The sequence below is a fragment of the Pinus tabuliformis genome, chromosome X (assembly GCF_031772625.1).
Source record: "Pinus tabuliformis cultivar Carrire ecotype Pingquan chromosome X, CPIR1, whole genome shotgun sequence".
NCBI classification, from domain to species: Eukaryota; Viridiplantae; Streptophyta; class Pinopsida; order Pinales; family Pinaceae; genus Pinus; species Pinus tabuliformis.
Genome location: NC_142308.1, coordinates 46,026,244 through 46,032,848, shown reverse-complemented (window position 1 = coordinate 46,032,848; position 6,605 = coordinate 46,026,244).

The window sequence follows — 6,605 nt, the reverse complement described above, 5'->3', positions numbered from 1 at the left end:
AAGTATCAAGATTAAAGAAACTAAGATATAATAAGTAGCCACTATGATTTTCTAACGTGGTTTTAGAGCTAAGGTGAGCAAGGAAGGAAACCAGAAGGACATAAGAAATGATTTTTGATCAAGGGATAATAAGATATGAAGGCATAAAATAATAATATTGTATCTTGAAAAACTCTGGTTAACGGATTTTTGGTAGAAGACCTTCTGATCTAGGGTTTCTACATTGAATAAGATCAAGAACTACATCAATCTTGCAACAAGGGTGTTGATCCCGGAAAAGGAAGTCTACCTGAAAGGCATCAATATCAGAAGGTGTTCATGGAAGAATCCTAGGAAATATCTTTCAAGGGCTTCATCCAAAACTATCTAAAGGTATTGAATACATTAAGAAGGTTGGAAATATTATTAAAGTATCACACTATCTCATAATGGTTGAATGTTCAATCCATGTAGGTTGTTTCTACAAGAAGAGAAATAAGCTCATTGGGGATTCAAACTATCTAGCATTGATTAAAAATATTGACTTGATACTCACAGAGCAAGATGTAATGGGATATGTTACTGGAGAAATTACTAAACCATCAAAAGACAAGACACAAGAACTAGAAAATTACAAGAAAGAGGAAGAGTTCAAAGGATCATAATGAATCAATCAAGGATTCTCTTGTTCCATTTGTTTCAAATTTAAAGACTTCCAAGGAAATGTATGACAAGCTAGTGAATTTGTTCTTTGTAAGTACAACGGGTAAAAATATGTCATTGTGAAACAAGCTATATAAAATGAAGAAGTCGAAGTGTTGGACATCTAATCCTCTAAGGGTTGGTGTGGAATGCGAACAACCACCAGAGTCCAAGAGACCACTTGGAATATGAATCCAAGGGTCACACCATGTACCATAAATGTATATCATGTCAATAATATATGATATCTAATGCTTATCTTCTACATTAGCTGTTTGCATTCCATGTGAGTTTGACATGGTATCATAGCAAGCGATATCCTTCCCTGCTCATACTTGAGCCACTTGTTTTGTGGCCTCTCTGTGCATGTCAGTTCCACCATCAATTCTACATTTCATGAATGTTTTCTCGGCTAAATTCCAGATATGATCTCTTCCATGTAACCGCCATTTTCTCTGCTCTTGCAAACCAATAGAAGTTGTGTGCTCTTTCTCCATTCCATATTCAAACGAATATATTACATCCCCAAGAATTTACTCTCCAATCCCAAGAATAGAAGTTTTAAAACGTGGAAATAAATGGGCGCAAAAGAATATATGAGGATTTAATCCATATTGCAGAGAGTCGAGGAAATTAAGTTAGAGAGAGTATCCTCCAACATTGTGAACCAAAGTACAAGCTCTTTAAGTGATATCTATGCGTTGAATGGTGTGTATGGTTATGACGGAGGGTGAATTCTTGAAACTTCGCCAAGCACCGTGGTGAACGAAGCCCAAAGTGAATGCTGAGAACATGACTATGTTTGATTAAATGTCATGGTGAGTTTTTTATGGACCATATCTGCAAATTTGTTGGAAGTCATTGAACTGGTAAATGTTTTGAATTTTTTGTGGCATATAAAAATCATTGAGCGGCGTATTGTGTTGAGAGTGGATTCTGTATACAGTACATCTTTCCTATGCATTAAATTTTTGAAGAATGAACCTTGAAGGGTTGTATTCCTTTGTTTGGGCCGACATACATTGTGTCATAAATAATTATGAGATGGTTAAGCCAGGTTGGTTAATTCCCGAAGTAGAAATTTGAGGAGAAGAAGAGAGTTTGGTGCTGCAATGAAAGGACATGATGAGAATTGGAGAGAAAGGAAGAATAAGGGTAGTTGAAGAGGCATGAGGGGCTTCTATGAAGATACCTGCATGAAGATTGAAGATTCCTCCTAAGTCAAAGTAACCTGCTAGACATTTCCAGTGAGTAAAATTGCACCATAATCTCTGACAGTGCATAGCTCATCCTTAAGTATTGAGGTACAATGTGATTAATTATTATGTTCTTGGTTGGTTTTGGTTATGTTAATCAATTATTGGTAAAAATTCCACCTTATAATTCTCATAGAACAGAAATGTGAGTGCCTATGTTTGCTGGTGTGAAATTCACATTCTGTAGCACTATGCCCAATTTGTTGTATTGTCGAGAAGTTGCCTATGTTAAGTTAATCAAATGCCATGCTACAAGATAGATGCTACATTTACTCATGAATTGACCACCCAAATTATTCATTTATGGCCATTGGTATCGCTAGAAGTTTGCCACAACCCATTCACTCAGGTGATAAATCATTGTACACAAGCCAATGTTGAACTGTGTGTGTTCTATTCACCTAACACTACAATCCTTGAATTGCATTGATTACTGTGTATGGAACGTGGTATTAGCACTGTCCGATTATGTGTTACAACTTACATTCTCTTGTTGGGCATCTTTTGCTCAGATGTTTTATTGGTCCAAGCTACTAAAATCAAAATGCACACTACATCCATCTCTTTTCTCTATTTGAGCTAATTAATTAGCTTAGGTCTATATTCCAAGGTTCAAACAACGTGAATTTCCAATTTCCTTATTGCGAAATCGTCACTCCTATTTGCATAAATTTCAGAATGAATGGAAAAAATCCCAATACCCAATGGTTCCAGGCCACGAAATTGGAGGGACTGTGCTTGAAGTCAGATTAGAAGTGAAGAATTTTGTTGTTAGAGATAGCGTGGGTGTAGGCTGCATGGTTTGGAGTTGCCAACATTGTGATTCTTGTACAGTACTGTGAGAAGGTTGTTTGGCCGTATAACAACATTTATGTAGATGGGTCTCCCACATTTGGAGGTTACTCTTCTTTGATAGTTTGTGACCAAAGGTTTGTAGTGAAAATCCTAGAGAGTTTGTCGTTTGATGTTGCAGCACCACTGCTATGTGCAAGAATATCTATATATAGCCCCATGAAATACTTCCAAATAATAGAGCCTGAAAACAAAGCCTAGAAAAGTTGTGACTCTTGCGTACTTGAGAACATTGCTACTTACTTTCTACAAGAGGCATTTCTTTTGTGTGTCTGAATATGTATATGGATATGCAATACGAAGCGACATAGAAGTATTGTCACCAAGAGAACACATTAGCGTCCTATTTATTGTGTCGGTCCTTAGTGCATTGAGCATTTAAGCAACATTGGTGCAGTTAGTTAGAGTGTTGAACAATCTTAAATCTCATGCAACCTATGGTTAAATATCCCTTCTTTGCATTGTGAAGTTGTAGACACTAGCATACACAATGTCGAATTGGTATGTGTATTGAGATTTAATTGGATTAGTTTGTTTCCTATTATACAAGTGTCATAAAAATATATTTTATGCTATAGAGAGAGTAAAGTTTTGATTGTAGTGGAGATTGGAAAATCTTTGTAATCATTGCAATTGTCAACTAATACTTCTTTTCTAAAAATCGCCAAAGTTGATGAAGTATTAGAGTTCCTAAAAAGTATGATACATTCCACTGATCATGATACCATGAAAATAAAAAAGAACACTCTTTGTGATTGTTATCACTGAAAAAATTCCTAAATTTTGAACATCAGTTTGATTCCAAAGGATTGGTGTTAGTCTTAGTCTAGTCTTTCCATGGTTTGTTTTAGAGTCTAGGACCTAGAAGGAAGTCTTGTTGGCATTGTCAAATAGGGTCAATACTCTGGTTTTACCTATCACCCATCCCACGTCACACCTAAATTTCCATGTGTCAAACTTGTGTCAAGATTTTCATGCGCTACGAAACTGCCTATGAGTTTTCGTATCACAAAACCTAGAATTTTCACTGGCTGTGCTACGAAATTGAGGATTTGTGCGGATTCATGCCAAATCTCACCTAGCCATCCAATCCATTAGAATCCGTTAATCTTAAATCATCCACTGTCAGTCCATGCACCATGCCTATCACATGCAACCACTCATTTTCATCATTAGATTCGTTAGGTGTCTTGGTACGCATGATTTTCAAATTTCAAAAAAGGGTCCAAGTGTTTTCAGTCATGATCATGTTCTTTTATGAATAGGAGGAAAATTGATAGGAATTTGATTAGATTTATTTAAAGTCTAAGCGAGGCAGCACCACTTTCCATTTCCAGTGAGGTAAGATATATCAGAAGGGTCAATGCAAAACTGAGAACTGGAATCCGAATGATGAAAAGACAGATTGAAGATTTGAAGAAACAGCTAAACTAGCCTGAAGGACATCCTCAGCTAAGAAGAACTACACAACAAGTAAGGCTAATCCTAAAATCTTGATGTGGATCACCCTTTTGAAGTTTACTTTGAAGAATGGCATTAGTTTATTCAATTTTGAACAACCCCATGGCATATGGAAAAGTCATTTAAAAGGAAAGAAAACTAAAGGAAGTCAAATTTTGGCATTAAACTGTGTTTTTGAAATCACACAACAGTTTTGTAGTGCGCTACGAAACTACTGTAGGTGATACCTAATGCACAACAGTTTCGTAGAGCGCTACGAAATCATTGTAGTTGCACATCATGATTTTGTGGGCCAATTTTGAGAAGAAAAAGGTACTCTTTTTGAAGATGGGCTGCTGCAAAGGATTACTTATAGGGTTTGAACATCAAGCAAGGGAAAAACAAGGAAAGGAAAGACATTTATGAACTCCAAACTTTATGTTATGAAAACAACAAGCATTTCGTAGCTCACACAGTTTGTCTTGCTTCAGGTAGCATCTAAGGGGTTTGTCTTAACACAAGTGTAGGAGTAGGGTCTATGGTTAATTTAATGCATGCCATGTGATTACAAGAGACAACATGGTTAGTAGAAGGATTCGAAGACAAGCATAAGAATGAAACTCTAAAAAGGAGGAACTTTGTCTCCTTGTTTTTAGTAGTCAACGTCGAAGGGGATTCCTTAGAAATTGAAAACTCATATTTGAAAAGTGAAAGAGGTTTTTATTCCTAACATAATGAACTACAAAAAACTCTTTTAGTTTCTTCAAATTCATTATTATCTGGGATAAATGGGTGACCCAACTTGCACTACGAAACTGTTGTAAGTGCAGTTTTTCACAAACAGATTTTTCCTGTTCTACACGTGTTTTTCAAGGACAAATTCTGGACAGCTGGAGAATTTTTTAAAAAAAACAAGAGAGGATTTTGTTCTAGACAGCATGGACTACAAAAACCTCCTTCATTTTTGTAAAATATGTCATGGATGAGAAGATAGAGGCTCTGTCCCACGTGCTAATTTTCAAAGATCCTAAACCTAAAAACAGGGAAACATGTTCCCTAATTTCTAGGGTTTATCGTCAGCAGTAAGGTGACAACGTGGGAGGCTTCATCAAATTCGACCTCATGAAATTGTAGCTATAAAAGAATGCATTCAATGTTTAGTTAAGGTTGTTGTAATCATAATAAGGAGTTACACTCCTAGTTGTATGAGGTCTCTAGAACTGCTAGTTAACAGTCAGTTATATTAAATAGTTGGTTTTAAGTGTCAATAGGTGTCAAATTAGAAAGAATTCGAATAAAACAGGGAAACATGTTCCCTAATTTCTAGGGTTTATCGTCAGCAGTAAGGTGACAATGTGGGAGGCTTCATCAAATTCGACCTCATGAAGGTGTAGCTATCAAAGAATGCATTCAATGTTTAGTTAAGGTTGTTGTAATCATAATAAGGAGTTACACTCCTAGTTGTATGAGGTCTCTAGAACTGCTAGTTAACAGTCAGTTATATTAAATAGTTGGTTTTAAGTGTCAATAGGTGTCAAATTAGGAAGAATTCGAATTCCCCTCATGCTAGAGGAAGGAATCTAAGTCATGTAATGAACTCTATATATGGTAGAAGATGTAATGCACTAGAGGTTGGAAATTTTTCAAAGAACACTCATACTGTACTTTTGTGTAATACTGTGTTTTAATGTAATACAGTGTTTTGGCTTTGCTCCTCAGGATTCAAAAAGAGTTCAATGTTTAAATTGTCCTATGGTTGTCTTCATTTCATTGCTTGTAATAGTATGAATTCATGATTACTTAGAACTCATTGGCTATGCTCTAACTTCCTTCATGTATTTGTATACTGTGTCTTCCTACATATTTTTGATGTGTTACTGATATGTTGAACTCCAGATGCCCTGGCTTCCATGTAAAGTTAATATTATTGTCATACTGAAGTATTTCTTGACTCCATAAGCCCAATGGATGTTTACTGATCATGTTCAACCATTCATATTTTTCACTTGTTTCATAGAGTTAGCCGTCTAATCTTTATCAAAATCTTTAACCTAGTGAGAGAGCCCTCTTAGGAGGAGGCTAAGCCTCATCCAAAGGTTGGTTTGAAAGAGTTACACAAGGTCTTCCTAGTCAGTAGCTTATTAGGGCTAGGTTTTGTGATAAAATTTTGGTGCATCTGCTGGGAGTCTGAAGATTATTCATTCCCGAAATTGAGAAAGTTGAACTTTTGAAGGTAGCAGGAGCTCAGAAAGTTTTTGAGGCTGCGATCTACCTTGACGACTCCACACATCAAATAACAAATTGGAAGGTGACTCCACTGCTAGAAGATCAGTAGCTTGATGAAGTTTCAAGATGAGTTCCATTATAAGAATGAAT